The sequence below is a fragment of the Gopherus flavomarginatus genome, chromosome 6, assembly GCF_025201925.1.
Source record: "Gopherus flavomarginatus isolate rGopFla2 chromosome 6, rGopFla2.mat.asm, whole genome shotgun sequence".
NCBI lineage: Eukaryota > Metazoa > Chordata > Testudines > Testudinidae > Gopherus > Gopherus flavomarginatus.
In genome coordinates this window covers 122,441,164-122,455,263 of record NC_066622.1, presented here as the reverse complement: position 1 = coordinate 122,455,263, position 14,100 = coordinate 122,441,164, and the positions used below count along the sequence as shown (strand labels likewise).

The 14,100-nt window shown below is 39.3% G+C and overlaps 1 long non-coding RNA gene across 1 annotated transcript in view; it reads right to left on the bottom strand.

Annotated features, from left to right (window-relative positions):
- Positions 1 to 2,828: 2,828 nt before the first annotated feature.
- Positions 2,829 to 14,100, bottom strand: part of LOC127053793 (uncharacterized) — a 51,328-nt gene continuing 40,056 nt past the window's right edge. Inside the window, exon 3 of the long non-coding RNA XR_007775121.1 lies at positions 2,829 to 3,264. This is a non-coding gene — a long non-coding RNA (uncharacterized LOC127053793). The remainder of the gene's footprint in view (positions 3,265 to 14,100) is intronic.

Below are 14,100 nucleotides of genomic sequence, written 5' to 3'. Positions count from 1 at the left end.
TTAAAAAAAAAACATAACCGAAAACTCACTCTCTTTTTCTCAGATAATCACCACTGAACCTGTCTGCTCATGTTTGACTGGTGAATAAGCTTACAGCCATGTAAATATAACTCATAGGCAAATCCTGCATGCTCTTCATTGATGCTTCTGACCCAATAGGCAGTGGAACTGGTGCAGGTCTGCTGTGCAGCAAACCTGCACAGAGAGTCCTTGCCCCTTAAGCATCATAGAGCACTATTCTGTAGGGGTTTGCTCCACATTAGCGGTAGGGGAGTACGGCTGGTATATCTGAGATTAACAGTGTTCACAAGCCAAACCCGTTAAATGGAGTCTCTAGTGAGGCTGCAGTTGTGGCCACAGAGCCACTTTCGAGCTACTTTACAGCTGCGGAAAGCAGGTTTTCCACTCCCTCCTAGTCCCCAAGCATTCCCCTATGCACAGCCCATGTACCAAAACTGTGCACAGGACCAGGGTTTGCAGCTCAAGAATTGGAAAATCTGGAACAAATGCAGAGAGTAAAAATAACATACTTAGAAATCATGACATTTGGGTGATGTTGGCTGTACAGGAAATAATTATGAATACATAACGGGAAGTCATAATGAGAAAAACATCAGGAACATTCAGGTTTAAATACATTTTATAAACCATTTCTCTGGCTTTGTCACTGATCCTGGAGACAGTGATGCCATGTGTGTGTGGTTTTCATTTTCAACATTCAGTACAGACAACTTTAGTGTTTACAAGGGATAAACTACAATTAATGCAATTATTATATATTCTAAACTACAATTAGCCTCAAGATATAATTGTAGCTCATGAAAGACCAGGTATCCCTCTTGTCATAAACAGATAGCTAAGGGTTAATGTCTCTTCCACCTGAAGCACCTGACCAGAGGACCAATCAGGAAACCGGATTTTTTTCAACTCTGGGTGGAGGGAGTTTGTATCTGAGTCTTTTGTCTGTCTGCCTGCTTTCTCTGAGCTTTGGAGAAGTACTTTCTACTTTCTAGTCTTCTGTTTCTAAGTGTAAGGACAAAGAGATCAGATAGTAAGTTCTATGGTTTCTTTTCTTTGGTATTTGCATGAATATAAGTGCTGGAGTGCTTTGATTTGTATTCTTTTTGAATAAGGCTGTTTATTCAATATTCTTTTAAGCAATCGACCCTGTATTGTATCATCTTAATACAGAGAGACCATTTGTACTTATTTTTCTTTCTTTTTATATAAAGCTTTCTTTTAAGACCTGTTGGAGTTTTTCTTTACTTCAGGGAAATTGAGTCTGTACTCACCAGGGAATTGGTGGGAGGAAGAAATCAAGGGGAGATCTGTGTGTTGGATTGCTAGCCTGATTTTGCATTCCCTCTGGGGGAATAGGAAAGTACTTTTGGTTTCCAGGACTGGAAACAGAGAGGGGAAGTCACTCTGTGTAGTTTCACAGAGCTTGTGTCTGTGTATCTCTCCAGGAGCACCTGGAGGGGGGAAGGGAAAAAGGATTATTTCCCTTTGTTGTGAGACTCAAGGGATTTGGGTCTTGGGGTCCCCAGGGAAGGTTTTTCAGAGGGACCAGAGTGCCCCAAAACACTCTAATTTTTTGGGTGGTGGCAGCAGGTACCAGGTCCAAGCTAGTAACTAAGCTTGGAGGTTTTCATGCTAACCCCCATATTTTGGACGCTAAGGTCCAAATCTGGGACTAAGGTTATAACACCTCTAAAAACATTAAAAACCCAACTCTTTATAAAAAGAAAGTCTTCACACGCCCCAGAAGACAACTCATCTTACCCCTAAGTCCCTGAAATAGTCTGCATCTGGCTCTTCAGCAATGTATTGGAAAGAGGCAGGTTCACTTGTACACTTCTTAAAACCTCAGTGAGAATTGCTGATGAGCAAGGACAGGTGCCTAAATGTGGCCCTGTTTTGCTCTCAAAGCCCAAGGGAGTTTTACCACTGACTTCAACGGGAGCAGGAGCAGGTTCTTGTTCTTCACATTTATGATCCATATTCTGCCACCAGGCAGAGCAGAACAACCTCTGATCTACGAGACATATTGGACAATCTGTAACATGTATTTCAGAGCCTTTATGGATAGGAGTATCTCAGTTAGGAGACAATTCTCCAGATGTAAAATCAGGATCACCTCAAGCCCATAATGGACTAAGACATTAATACCACACACACACACTCTCTCTCATTACATTTCCTCATTCTTAACCAACCTGGCAGATTCTCAGCTCTTAAGGTTCCTGACTGTCGAAGGGATAAGAAATGTCCAATAACGCTGATCTCTCTTGGCACATTGCTCGCCATACTAAAATTATATTTCTAGCATTATTGCATGAACTACAGAAGTTTAGTAAAATAATTACTATGTGATTCCAATTTTCCATTGCTTGGAGATACTGCAATTAAATTGTACCTGGCTCTAGCTTCTCACTCTGTGATGCCTGTGGAGGATGGAACCAATTATGTGAGGAGGGGAAAGGAGGGTTCTGTGACCTTTCCTCATTGGAACCCTTTTTGCATAAGAACCATTCTGTGCACTCTGGTATGAAATCTGTCACCCTTATGTTTAGTAGTACCTTATTCTGCTAGTAGCCCCACAAAAACTAGTCAGAAGCAATGGTGCTGAAACAATTTTTATAGTGGGGGGTGCTGAACATGGAAACCATGTATTTGGGTTGCTATTAATACTTCAAGGCAGGGGGTGCGGCAGCATCCCCAGCACCACTGGTTCCAGCACCTATAGTTAGAAGGGAGGGGACAAGAGGTCCCAATGTTGAGAAACACAGTGCAAGACCCCTGTGTACATCCAAAAATGTATTTTTTATTTACCTCAGTCAAAGAATCAGTCCATGTTTCTTGCCATGCACACACAATGCACTGGTGACTAGCAGTGATGTTTACTCACACAGAGAAGCTGTGCAGTCTTCCTGCTGTCACAGCTCTCCTCAGTTCTTTTGCTCAGTAGCATGTACTAGGGGCATTAGGTCAAAGCAAACCCTGCTTTATTCCTGGTACCATTCTCATTTGTAAATCGAGTAACATATACTATATTGTATTTGATGTTTTCTAAATAGCTATTTAAATATTACATGGAACAGATTAAATGGAAGATGTGATCATATTAATCTGAATTTGGTATCTCTCTTTTTTATCGGCATTATGGCACCACACTGTTGAACTGCATCTTCAATTTCAGGATCATGCTTCAAAGCCACAACAGCAGATTAAGATTGTAATCCCTTATTGAAGCCCTTTGTAAAGCTGCAAAAGAGAAAGGGAAAAGGAATATGGCAATATAATTCTTTAAACGAACACTCTTGGTATGAATCAATCTACGAAACTGGAATTTATATCTGCAGCATTCTCCAAACAAGCAAGGATAAAGCATTTTAATACATTCTCAGTGCCACAGTGAATATAAGAGGCTAAACATTCTCTCTCTCTCTCTCTCTCCCTATCCCTGTAATAGTTTCATAAAGCAAAGAGCTAAAATGTGTTCACTCAAGGGGCAATTAAATATTAGAGTCCCTTGAATGCATGTTTATAGAGCTCCAATTACTGTTATTGGGAGCTCACCAAAATATATACCATTACAGTAAGAAATTATGCAAAACTATTAGGGATGTGAATACAGGTTTCTGTAAACCAGGAACACTACTTAGCAATTCACTAAAAATACAGAGGAAAGTTTGTGCAAACCAATGCCCCTCCTGAAAAATTATAATCATGTCATGGTAGTTCACTAAATTACAGCAAAATCCTGTGCGGCATTTTGCAGTTGGGGGCTGAAATATTTATTACCCAGTAAACTCTTTTATGCAAAGATAATCATGGAAACACTGCCTCATTATTTTGTGATAATGCAGTAAATAACTGGAGTCACTGCTGTAATTAGTATTAATGTTCAACCGTGTGCATAACTTGCATGCAGTAGTCCCAGAACCTTGTGAGGTGTATCAAATATTAAGCACTATAATCCTGATTTTCATTGTGCTAAATCTTTGCTTGCAAAAGTGCTGCCATCCACTGAGGAACTTGTTTAAATACCAGAATTATCAGGCATAACACAATCTGAAAAAATCCTGTGAGCTGAATTTTAATGGGCTTTGCCAAAAGACACCAGGGCAAAAATGCATCTTGCTGTCAGTTGGACTCAGAAAAAAGCTTTTATATCATGTACTTATTGGGTGGAATTTTCATTTTGCTCCAAGAGATGGTGGCAATTATAATGAACTCTTCCAAAGTTTGTTGAGGGAGTTCGTTGAGATAGAGAGAGGTGGGGCTCACAAACTGTTTAGAGGAGGAAAGAAAAATTATTAAGAGTGAGGAATAAAGATACACCCCACCGCCCAGAAAACACCACATTTTACCTGCAATGCTGTCCAGTGATGCTCTTTCATTTAGCATGTTAAGTGTGCATATACCTTTCCCAGACAAAATTGTATTTTTATATCTTGGGGTCTTTTCAAAATGCGGGTACTAAAAGCCTCAGCAATTTCCAGCAGTTGCTAAAATTTGTATTCAGCAAAAAGAGCTGAAAAGGGGATTTCACTTAGATCAGGGGTTCTCAGACTTATGTACTGGTGACCCCTTGCACACAGCAAGCCTTTGAGTGCGACCCCCCACCCCATACATTAAAAACACCTTTTTATGTGTTTAACACCATTATAAATGCTGGTGGCAAAGTGGGATTTGGGGAGGAGACTGACAGCTTGCGACTCCCCCATGTGATAACTTCACAATCCCTTGAGGGGTCCCAATCCCATTTTATGAACCCCTGACTTAGATTAAGGTTTGTTTTCATTGCTACAATGTTTATATTTTTGTGCAATGATTGGTCACCATTAATAAACACACATCCCCAAAGACCCAACTCATCCTTCTTCTGCATAGCACAGGCCTTTACAACTGAAGTTCAACAAGAACTTATTGTAGCTATCAGCTATACAGGGCATGTGTCTTCCACTAATGATCAGCCAACAATGTCAACCTCTATTCAACGACTTGCTAAATTTTTGGAAAACCAACTTTGTGATTTCTCGCATGCTGCCCCTCATGCCTGGGAGAAGCTGTATGTAAATACCTGCAAAACTAACTCATTGTCCTTCTTAAAACTATCCTTTGCTGCATGGCTTACAAATAACTTGACAACAGCTAGTCTGTTGTTGTGCTGAGACCCTAGCCTATCATGCAGACCAGTATTGTCTCATTGTTTCCTTGTATTCCACTATTGATATATCTGTGTACATCTGTTGTCTCTTTTCTTATACTTAGATTGTGAAGTCTTTGGGGCAGGGACCACCTTTTTGTTCTGTGTTCTTTGTACAGCACCTAGCACCATGGGGTTTTGTAAGCATTATGATAACACAAATACATTTTAAAAGTCATTAGTCGTTATATGTCTTATAGGGATAATAGTTTCATTGTTCTTCACTAAATGAGTTCATTATTGATAAATGAAAAATACAGATATAAAACAAACTATGGGCCATATGCAGAACTGCCTTTGACCCACTGTGGAAATCCCATTGATTGAGAATGTGGTTATATACAACATATTTAAATAGTAATAGAATTATATACAGAAAAGGAAGTCATTTTTCTCTTAAACTATGCCCCCTGGTAACGAGAGGTGGAACATAACAACATAACATAAGAATGCCCATTCTGGGTCAGACCACTTAAAGGTCTTTGCACTTAAAGGTCAAACCACCACTTGATAAAAACAAAGCACCAACAAAGGAACAAGCTTCGGGAGTAAAAAGAGAATGCAGGCAGAAGTCCAGCAACAGAGTGGGAGCTACCCAGTTTATTGCACCCAATGCAGCATGTATGATTACCTGCCCTATGGACTGGTGGCATGTGTGTGCATTCGGTGCAAGGAGCTCCTGGCCCTCAGAGACCTTGTATGGACTTTGGAGACCAGGGTGGCTGAGTTGGAGGAGCTAAGGGAGACAGAGAGGTGCACAGATGAGACTTTCTGGGACACAGTAAAATGGTCCCACCCCCAGTCTGACAGTCTCTGTGCTGTTGAGGAGGATGAAAGACTCAGGGAAGGAGAACATCCAACTGGAGCAGAGGGAAATGATCCCATAGTTGGGACCCTCCTCCTCCCAGATGATGTTGTGGTATCCTTTCTCACTGAAGATACTTCTCCGGGGGAGGGAACTCCAGTTTTTAGGAAGAGACAGGTATTAGTAATGGGCGATTCAATCATTAAAAACATAGATAGCTGGGTTTGCAATGATCAGGAGAACCGCATGGTGACTTGCCTGCCTGGTGCGAAGGTTGTGGATCTCTTGAGACATCTAGATAGGCCTATGTGTAGTGCTGGGGAGGAGCCAGTGGTTGTGGTACAGTTAGGTACCAACAACATAAGGAAGGATAGGAGAGAGGTCCTGAAGGCCAAATTTAGGCTGCTAGGTAAGAGATTGAAGTCCAGGACCTCCATGGTAACATTATCTGAAATGCTTCCAGTTCCACACGCAGGGCCAGTTAGGCAGAACTGCAGGGTCTCAATGCATGGATGAGACGATGGTGTAGGGAGGAGGGGTTTAGAATTATTGGGAATTGGGAAAGCTTTTGGAAGAAGGGGAGCCTATACAGGAAGGATGGGCTCCACCTTAACCAAAATGGAACCAGATTGCTGGCGCTTAAAATTAAAAAGCTCGAGAACAGTTTTTAAACTAATGGCTGGGGGAAAGTCGACAGGTGCAGAGGAGCATGTGGTTTGGATATCCCTTAGGGAGGATCTATAAATGAAGATTCCTAATATGGAGGAGAGGATGGAAAATGATAAAATACAGGGAGCATCTGATGAGAAACAGCCAAATGAAAAAAAGTCCCATTCAATTACATCATGCAACAGGGGACAGCCAAAAAATGATAAGTTTTTTAAATGCTTATATACCAATGCTAGAAGTCTAAATAATAAGATGCTGAACTAGAGTGTATAGTATTAAATGGGGATATACTGATAAAATAGGCGTAACAGAAACCTGGTGGAATGAGGATAATCAATGGGACACAGTAACACCAGGGTACAAAATATAGGAAGGACAGAACAGGTCGTGCTGGTGGGGGAGTGACACTATATGTGAAAGAAAGCATAGAATCAAATGAAGTAAAAATCTTAAATGAATAAAACTGTACTACAGAATCTCTATGGGTAGTAATTCCATGCTTGAAAAATAAGAATATAGCAGTAGGGCTGTATTACAGACCACCTGACCAGAATGGTGTTAGTGACTCTGAAATGCTCAGGGAGATTAGAGAGGCTAATAACAACTCAATAATAATAATGGGGGATTTCAACTATCCCCATATAGACTGGGTACATGCCACCTCAGAAAGCGTTGCTGAGACAAAGTTTATTGACACCTTACACAGCTGCTTCTTGGAGCAGCTGGTCCTGGAACCCAGAAGAGGAGAGACAATTCTTGATTTAGTCCTAAGTGGAGCACAGGATCAGGTCCAAGAGGTGAATATAGCTGTACTGCTTGGTAATAGTGACCATAATATAATTAAATTTAACATCCCTGTGGTGGGGAAAACTCCACAGCGGACCAACACTGTAGCATTTAATTTCAGAAAGGGGGACTACATAAATATGAGGAAGTTAGTGAAACAGAAATTAAAAGGTACAGCACCAAAAGTAAAATTCCTGCAAGCTGTGTGGAAACTTTTTAAAGACACCATAATCGAGACTTAACTTAAATGTATACTCCAATTTAAAAAACATAGTCAGAGAACCAAAAAAGAGCCACTGTCGTTAAACAACAACGTAAAAGAAGCAGTGAGAGGCAAAAAGGAATCCTTTAAAAAGTGGAAGACAAATCCTAATGAAGAAAATAGAAAGGAGAATAAACTCTGGCAAATGAAATGTAAAAATATAAGTAGAAAGACCAAAAAAAAATTTGAAGAATAGCTAGCCAAAGACTCCAAAAGTAATAGCAATTTTTTTTTAAAATAATTCAGAAGCAGAAAGCCTGCTAAGCAATCAGTGGGGCCACTTGATGATCGAGATGCTAAAGGAGCACTCAAAGATGATAAGGCCATTGCGAAGAAACTAAAAATGAATTCTTTGCATCAGTCTTCACTGTTGAGATTCCCTAACCTGAGCCATTCTTTTTCGGTGACTGATCTGAGGAACTGTCCCAAATTGAGATGTCATTAGAGGAGGCTTTGGAACAAATGATAAACTAAATGATAATAAGTCTCCAGGACCTGAAGGTAGTCACCCAAGAGTTCTGAAGGAACTCAAATGTGAAATTGAAGGACTACTAACTGTCATCTGTAACCTATCATTTAAATCAGTCTCTGTACCAAATGACTGGAGGGTAGCTAATGTGACACCAATTTTTAAAAAGGGCTCCAGAGGTGACCCTGGCAACTACTGACCAGTAAGCCTCACTTCAGTACTGGACAAACTAGTTGAAACTATCGTAAAGAACAAAATTGTCAGACACATCGATGAACATAATTTGTTGGGAAATATCAACATGTTTTTTGTAAAGGGAAATCATGCCTCACCAACCAACAAGCATGCGGACAAAGGATATCCAGTGGATATAGTGTATTTAGATTTTCAGAAAGCCTTTGACAAGGTCCCTCACCAAAGGCTCTTAAGCAAAATAAGCAGTCATGGCATAAGAGCGAAGGTTGTGTCATGGATTGGTAACTGGTTAAAAGATAGGAAACAAAGCATAGGAATAAATGGTCAGTTTTCAGAATGGAGAGAGGTAAATAGTGGTGTCCCTCAGGGATTTGTACTGGGCCCAGTCCTATTTAACATATTCATAAACGATCTGGAAAAAGGGGCAAACAGTGAGGTGGAAAAATTTGCAAATGATACAAAACTACTCAGGTAGGCTCTGAAGAGCTACAAAAGGATCTCACAAAACTGGGTGACTAGGCAACAAAAAGGCAGATGAAATTTAATGTTGATAAATGCAAAGTAATGGAAAGCATAATCCTAACTATACATATACAATGATGGGGTCTAAATTAGAAAAAGATCTTGGAGTCATTGTGGATAGTTCTCTGAAATCATCCGCTCAATGTGCACAGCAGTCAAAAAAGCGAACAGAATGCTGGGAATCATCAAGAAAGGCATAGATAATAAAACAGAAAATCTCATATTGCCTCTATATAAATCCATGGTATGCCCACACCTTGAATACTGTGTGCAGATGTAGTCACGCTATCTAAAAAGAGATATATTGGAATTGGAAAAGGTTCAGAAAAGGGCAGCAAAAACGATTAGGGGTATAGAACGGCTTCCATATGAGGAGAGTTTAATAAGACTTGGACTTTTCAACTTGGAAAAGAGGCAACTAAGGGGGGATATGATAGAGGTCTATAAAATCATGAGTGGTATAGAGAAAGTAAATAAGGAAGTGTTATTTACTCCTTCTCATAACACAAGAACAAGGGGCCACCAAATTAAATTAATAGGTAGCAGGTTTAAAACAAACACAAGAAAGCTTTTTTTCACATAAAGCACTGTCAGCCTCTGGAACTCCTTGCCAAAGGGTGTTGTGAAGGCCAATACTATAACAGGGTACAAAAGGGAGCTGGATAGATTCATGGAAGATAGATCCATGAATGGCTATTAGCCAGGATGGGCAGGAATGGTGTTCCTAGCCTCTGTTTGCCAAAAGCTGGGAATGAGCGACAGGGAATGGATCACTTGATGATAATCTGTCTGATCATTCTCTTTGGGGCACCTGCTGTCGGAGGACAGGGTACTGGGCTTGATGGACCTTTGATCTGACCTAGTATGGCCATTCTTATGTTCTTATGCTTTATTCTTATTATTAGAGCATGGAATTACTACCCATAGAGATTCTATGGTAGTTTGGTTCATCTGATTCTACATTTTCTTTCACATATAGTGCCACTCCAACAACAGTACACCCTATTCTGTCCTTCCAATATATTTTGTACCCTAGTATTACTGTGTTCCATTGATTATCCTCATTCCACCAAGTTTCTGTGATAGTTCACAGCCCAAATAAAGCATGACAGATTACAAGATTCCCTGAAGATGCAATGTGGCTTAGGCAAGAAAAGATGTCCCATTTGTACAGAAATTATTATCTATAATTCACATCAATATCCAGCTCTGATATAATCTCATACACTTTTCTACATGGAAAATGAGTAGGCTATATAATCATTTTGGGAATGGGCCAATTGAACCTGGTGGGATTTCTTTTTAATGCACATACAAAAGTTAAAAAATGACCCAAAGTAGTTGTTTTGCTATTCTCTAAAATCTCGAGTAAAAGACATGAAAAGGCTGTATCTAATAATGCTTCCTTTCTCATCTTACCCTAGTCTTCTCTAGATTTTAAACCCTTCGAAGTAGGGACTGTCCCTTACTCTGTGTGTTTTTACAGCATTGAGCATGATGGGAATCCTAAGTGCTACACTAATAATCTATTATCTAGATAGTTATATAACTGCATATCATTGTAATATCTGAGCTCAACTTCTCATTTTCAGTAGGATTTTTGCTAAGATAAAGAAGCAAAACCTTTTCAGATGACATTAATATGGTGCCCACGCATTCATTAGAATCATAGTGTTACAGGTTGTGCTATAATAGAATGACAAGCCCTGTTTAACCAAATGTAAAACCAATTAGGTCTTGGGAGAAATGGACATTGCTAGCTGTAATGCAATTCTTTTTAGCAGTTAAGCCTGTTCCCAATAAAAACTTGTTCACTGCCTAAGTCTCTGACTAGAATCATTTTTAAGGTGGAGAGCGGTAGACCCCAGAATATACCTATGCCAAGTAAACAAAGATGTTACGTCACACCAAAAACATCACAAGAATGTCTCAGGTACAGGGTGCTTTGGTGTTATTTTTAGATCTCTCTTTGCCAGCAAGTGGATACAGTATTTATCATGAAAATTCCTTCAACTATCCTAGAATTTGCAACAGCCAGTCAGTGAACGGACCGCATGAAGCCAAGTCTGCTAGGGTCAGCACTGTAACCATGTTCATGGTTAGACGTTTACCAATGTCTTTATATCTGGAAGCACATGTTAGACAGTACTACATTCAAAAAGCACAAAATTAATCTGAAATTAGGACTGTCAGTTAATTGCATGTGATTAACTTAAAAAAATTAATCATGATTAATCGCAGTTTTAATCACACTGTTACAATACCAATTGAAATTTATTAAATATTTTGGATGTTTTTTCTAAATTTTCATATATATTATAGTCTGTGTTGTAATTGAAATCAAAGTCTATATTATTTTTATTACAAATAATGAAATCTCTTTGTCATGAAAGTGCAACTTACAAATGTAGATTATTTTTGTTATATAACTGCACTCAAAACCAAAACAATGTAAAACTTCAGAGCCTAGAAGTCCACTCAGTCCTACTTCTTGTTCAGCCAATTGCTAAGACAAACAAGTTTGTTTACATTTACAAGAGATAATGATGCCCTCTTCTTATTTACAATGTCACCTGAAAGTGAGAACAGGTATTTGCATGGCACTTTTGTAGCTGGCACTGCAAGGTATTTACGTGCCAGATATGCTAGACATTTGTACGCCCCTTCATGCTTCAGCCACCATGCCAGGGGCCATGCGTCCATGCTGATGATGCTTGTTAAAAAATAATGCATTAATTAAATTTGTGACTGAACTCTTTGGGGGAGAATTGTATATTCCCTGCTGTTTTACCCGCATTCTGCCATATATTTCATGCTATAGTAGTTTTGGATGATGACCCGGCACATGTTGTCCATTTTAAGAACACTTTCACTGCAGATTTCACAAAACACAAAGAAGGTACCAATGTGAGATTTCTAAAGATAGCTACAGCACTCGGTCTAAGGTTTAAGAATATGAAATGCCTTCCAAAATCTGTGAGGGACAAGGTGTGGAGCATGCTTTCAGAAGTCTTAAAAGAGCAACACTCCAATCCAGAAAATACAGAACCCAAACCACAAAAAAAGAAAATCAACCTTCTTCTGATGGCATCTGACTCCGATAATTAAAATGAACATATATCGGTCCGCTCTGCTTTTGATTGTTATTGAGCAGAACCTGTCATCAGCATGGACGCATGTCACCTGGCATGGCGGTTGAAGCATGAAGGGACATACAAATCTTTAGTTCATCTGGCACGTAAATATCTTGCAACCCTGGCTACAACAGTGTGAATGCCTGTTCTCACTTTCAGGTGACATTGTAAAACAAGAAGCGAGCAGCATTGTCTCTTGCAAATGTAAACAAACTTGTTTGTCTGAGCAATTAGCTGAACAAGAAGTAGGACTGAGTGGACTTGCAGGGTCTATAGTTTTACATTGTTTTATTTTTGAATGCATTTTTTGTACATAATTCTACATTTGTAAGTTCAAATTTCATGATAGAGAGATTGCACTACAGTACTTTTATTAGGTGAATTATAATTTTTTTTTACAGTTGACATACTTTATAATAAAAAATAAATATAAAGTGAGTACTGTACACATTGTATTCTGTGTTGTAATTGAAATCAATATTTTAGAAAATGCAGAAAACATCCAAAATATTTAAATAAATGGTATTTTATTATTAACAGCATGATTAATCAGGATTAAATTTTTTAATTTCACAATTAATTCCGATTAATTTTTTGACTCGCTTGACCTCCCTAATTGAAATGCATCTTTAGTAACAGGCAAGATGAATGCAAAAAGTAAACTCAAAGACTTTCTAACATCACACTCATCCATATTGTATTGAGGCATTGGAAAGAGACTTCTCAAGCACGTATTAGCTCTGGCTTCCCCAAATGCTTATGAGCCATATATTTGAAAGATGTTATAACATCAAATATTAAATTCAGGATCTTATTATCTGGAATCATTTAAATGAATTTTTCATTTAGTGTTAGGTGTTACACAATTACAGTGTTAAAGGCACTTTCATCTTGCCTGCTTAATTTTTAATGATATTATCATCACTTTTTTATTGTCTGTGTTTGTGTGTCTTGGTATTATGTGAAAATCTTAATTAAAAATGGAAACTTGAGAAAAATGGAAAACAGGGCTGTTTTATCTTTTCTTTTCCTCTATTATCTTATTGGAAGATTAAAAGACATTTTAATTTTTCAGTGTTTGGAAACTGTGCTGAATTCTGGGTTCAGTCACTCCAGTGTAAAAATGGAGCAACTTAGCTGACTTCAGAGCAGTCACTCCTATTTACACCACTATAACTGAAGTCGGAATGTGGGACCATCATCTTTTACTGAATATTGAAAGGAACTGTGGACCAGGCTGAAGTAGCTGAGGCTGAACAGGTAGATTCATTAGATTCTGCTCTTGATTTTAGACACTTCCAGAGTACAAAGCCTTATCATATTTTACATCTGTACACAAGCGGAGTGTAGTGACAGCTAAAATGAGCAATGTTTTCTTTCTAAGCAGCTTACCTAAGTTGTTGTAAGAGATCAGGGATTCTGGGTATTTTCTACGAATTTTTTTGTCTTTTTGGAGATTTTAGGACCCTTATCTGAATCAAACTGTAATTTTTATTGCATCTTATGTGGAATACATTGCAGTTACTCGGTATCCCCAGGACTACAGTGTCCCTGCTTCAGGGTAAAAGGGAACAGAAGAACTGCCATACTGGGTGAGCCAAAAAGTCCATCTAGCCCAATATCCTGTCTTCCACCAGTGGCCAGTGCCCCAAAGGGAATGAACAGATCAGGTAATCATCAAGTCATCCATCCCCTGTCACCCATTCCTAGCTTCTGGCAAACAGAGGCTAGGGACACCATCCCTGCCCATCCTGGCTAAGCCATTGATGAACCTATCCATCAAGGGTCCCTGGTTAATGGCAGCCTCTGTGGTTGGGGACAGGTCTACATACACTGCTCTGTTTGAGTACCCCTGCAAATCACTGCGGAGTGGTTGGGGAAGGTTAGAGTCCTAGTCTTGCCACAACATGCGGGTCCATGTAGCAAATGAAGGATGCAGGGGAGGAGAAATGAACCATCCACTCCCTTATAGACTCATAGCCTTTAAGGCCAGAAGAAACCATCATGATCATTTAGTCTGACCTCCTGCACATTGCAGGCCACAGA